A 3,551-nucleotide genomic window follows, 5' to 3' on the forward strand; every position below is an offset into this window, starting at 1 on the left:
TTCATTTGATGAATGTTGAGCTGCTGTGCCCCGGCTGCCGGGGACACAGCTGGTGACACGATGAGAAGGACGCTTCCTCCTGTAGCTGGGGCCTGGCAGGGGAGAGACGCAGTGCAGTAAAGCACGGATGAGGCCAGCTGAGACAGTGGTGAGTGGGTAGGGGCTGGGGGTGCGCCAGGGGGTGCTTTTCCACAGGTGGCATGTGAGCGGATGTGGAGTGGCAGAGGTGGAGCACAGGAAGACCCAGAGGATGCTGAGATCAGAGGCATGGCATGTGGGAAGTTCCTGAGGTAGGAATGAGTGTGGAGTGTAGGGGCAGTGGTAAGACCTCCGTGGGGAGCAGGAGGCACAGTTTGCAGAGTGGGAGGAATAAGTTTCTGTTGTTTACAAGCCACCCAGTCCATGCTGTTTTGTTCCAGCAGCAAATGGATGAAGACGGAAATCGGCGCAGAGCAGTGGGGTGCTGCTACTCTCACAAACACCTAGAAAACGGGGACTGGCTTTGGAACCGGGTGACGGGCAGAAGCTGGAGGCACTCTGAGGAGCTAGAAAAAGCGCCCTGCTGTGCATGGACCTGCAGTGGTGACTCTGTTGAGGGTGCGGAAGGGAAGGAGGAGGGCTGTAGAGCTCTAATCCAGAGGAGTCGCTGGGTAATCCTGACCGGGATGTTGGAGGAAATGTGGGTGAGAGGGCCACTCTGATGGCCTCTGACGGACATGGGAGCACATTAGGGGCTACGTGGGGAGGGGCCATCTTGTTACAAAGGGCAAAGAACGAGGCTCAGTTGGGTTCATAGCCTAGTGATTTATTGAAGGTAGGACTTGCAAGGGATGGAATTGGATACTTGGCTGAAGCCCTTTTCAAGCAAACTGTTGAAGGTGTGGTTTGCCTGCTCCTGGCTGCTTATGACAAAATGTAAGAAGAGAGACATGAAATCATTAAGCAGAAAGAAAGCAGAACTTAAAGATTTGGAAAAGTCTCAGCCTATCCATATTGCAAAAAATGAGAGCACTAGAGTGTGGCCAAGTGACTGACAAGGTCAGTATGGGTCAGCTGTCTGCACAGAAGCTGGGAGCTACTCTCCGAGACAATGGAAGAAGCAGTTCAGAGATCAATGGAGCTGCCATTCCCATCAAAGGAGGGGCCACTGGTGCCTGTGGGACCTCGGCAGGTGCTGCCCGGCGCCACTCCTCTGCTGCCCCAGGTTGGCTCTGCGGGGCCCTGGTGTGGTATGGGCTGTGGTGGCCTCCGCTCTGGGAGGTGCGGTGCCCTCTCTGCCAGTGTGCAGGGTGCACGGGCTCAGGGTGCATGAAACCTCTGCCCAGGTTTGGAAGGACAGAGCTGCCTGGAGCCTGGGCACAGGAGCCCAGGCCCGGAGAGCTGCCGTGGGCCATCCCATGGAACCGTAGGGGTGATGTTACCACCTTGCGAGGCAGAGCACTGCGCTAAAGAGGATTATTCTTTTTTTTTTTTTTTTAAGATTTTATTAATTTATTTGAGAGAGAGAGCGAGCACAAGAGGGGGGAGCGGGAGAGGGAGAAGCAGACTCCCTGCTGAGCAGGGAGCCCGATGCGGGACTCGATCCCGGGACTCCAGGATCATGACCTGAGCCGAAGGCAGTTGCTCAACCAACTGAGCCACCCAGGCGCCCTAAAGAGGATTATTCTTAAGCCTTAGATCTTGTGGAGTTTGTCTTGTGGTTGGACTTACTTGGGATCACTCTCCCCTTTCTTCTTTGCTATTTCTCCCCTTTGGAGTGGGAATGTGTCCCATCATTGTATCTGGGAAGCACATGATTTGTCTGGTTTCAGAGGTTCCCAGCTGGAGAGGAATCTGCTACCTCAGGTCCGACTTCAAAGTAGGAGCTGGAGTGCTTTAGGACTCTGGGGCTGTTGGGATGCAGTGAGTGCATTTGCATGTAGGAAGGACATGAATTTTATGTCAGGGGCTGAATTCTGTCCTCCCAAAGTTCATGTTGAAACCCTAGCCCCCCCTAGTGTGATGGTATTAAAAGACGGGACCTTTGGGAGGGATGTGGTCATGAGGGTGCAGACACTAATGGGGATTAGTGCCCTTACAGAAGATGCCGCTGGGAGGTCCTGTGCCCGTCTGCCACTCGGAGACATAGCGGGAAGATGGGTGCCCGAAGCAGGAAGCGGCCCTCCCCACAGACTGAATCTTCGGGCTCCTGCAGATGGTGAGGAATACGTGTCTTATTGAAGCCCCCAGTCTATGCTATACTTGTGATGGCAGCCAGAAGAGACCAAGAATGGCAACCTGCAGAGTGGAAAATTCTCCCAAGAAGCAGGAAGAGTCCCTGGGGGCCCTGGAGGCATTTTAAGGTGGGGATTTTAGTGTTGGAAGTCTGTTTGCCTGGCCTTTGGGGCTGAAGGAGCGGGTAAGTGGCAGATTTCCGAGCCGTTACCAATCCTTCCCACCCTGCAGGCCCGCCCCTTTGCTCCTGCTTCCACTGCTCCCTTCCAGCCGTGGACTCCGGCCTCGTCCACATGACTTCTCTGGCCAACGAGACATGAGGAAACACGCTCCAAGCAGGGGCTTGAAACGCCTTCCCCTGCTGTGCAGCAGCATGTGAGTAAGCCCAGGCCAGGCTGATCTCCACGCTGCCCTCTTACAGCCCCTCCTCTGCTCTGTCCCGAGCCTCCCTCTGGCCCTCCCTGTGAGGACACTCGTGGAAGCATTTAGGGCCCACCTGCGAAATCCAGGACAGTCCCCCGTCTCAAGACTCAATTTAGTCATCCACAAAGGTCGCTTTTCCATAGAAGGCAACATTTACAGGGATGAGGACCCGATATTTTGAGGGGCAGTGTTCAGCCCTGCCGGCTCCATAGCAGATGACAGCTGACCGTTGATGCGGGAGTGAGCCTGCGGCCAGTCAGAGAATCTCAGCTGCCCCAGAGGAACTGCTGGCCACGGAATCCTGAACTGATAAGTGATCCTTGTTTTAAACCATTAAGTTTTGGAGAGGTTTGCTATGCAGCAAAAGCTGACTGAGACATGATGATTTGGGTTGACTGACAGCACCTGAAAGCTGCTTCCCACCCCATCCTGTCCCTCTGGATTTGGTTTATTTCTCAACATGCCTCGTGAAAATATTAGTACAGCGATTTCCTTAGTAATTAGAAGGGTCTCTTTCCCACATTTGCCTCTGTTGCTCGTCACTAAAACCATGAACCAAACTTTGCAAAATAAAAGCAGTCTCATACGGGCAAGATAAGAAAGGAGCGAACACCCCCTGAAGTTATTTCTCTAATTTCTGTATTTACCTGTGTGTGTATGGATGTACTTTTTCCTAGCTCATATATTGCACAAATATGACTGTTTTGAGACACCAAATGTACTTTGACAGTAGGCGGCAACCTGGTTTTACAGAAGGTTACTTTCTGGTCTGTTCATATTAATACCAAAGGGTTTAGCCCTCTGCTACAGCTCGTATTCTGTGAGCTCATGGAATTCTCTATGGGAGTAGGTGTTGACTGCACTCTCACATCTGCATATGTATGTGTGAGTGAGTGTGTCTGCCCCTAAGATCT

General features: G+C 52.8%; 1 long non-coding RNA gene across 4 annotated transcripts in view; it reads left to right on the forward strand.

Moving 5' to 3' along the window:
- LOC145716706 (uncharacterized) overlaps positions 1 to 3,258 on the forward strand; it is a 4,761-nt gene extending 1,503 nt beyond the window's left edge. The window contains exons 1-5 of one of the 4 annotated variants that reach the window (XR_014139504.1): positions 7 to 290; positions 423 to 597; positions 1,066 to 1,204; positions 2,081 to 2,342; positions 2,446 to 3,258. This is a non-coding gene — a long non-coding RNA (uncharacterized LOC145716706). Of the gene's footprint in view, positions 1 to 6; positions 291 to 422; positions 1,205 to 2,069; positions 2,343 to 2,445 lie in introns of those variants that run through there. The other 3 variants (XR_014139502.1, XR_014139503.1, XR_014139501.1) reach the window with 3 other exon arrangements.
- The last annotated feature ends 293 nt before the right edge of the window (positions 3,259 to 3,551 follow it).

This window comes from Leptonychotes weddellii, chromosome 1 (assembly GCF_054177405.1).
Source record: "Leptonychotes weddellii isolate Sample4059 chromosome 1, ASM5417740v2, whole genome shotgun sequence".
Taxonomy (NCBI): Eukaryota; Metazoa; Chordata; class Mammalia; order Carnivora; family Phocidae; genus Leptonychotes; species Leptonychotes weddellii.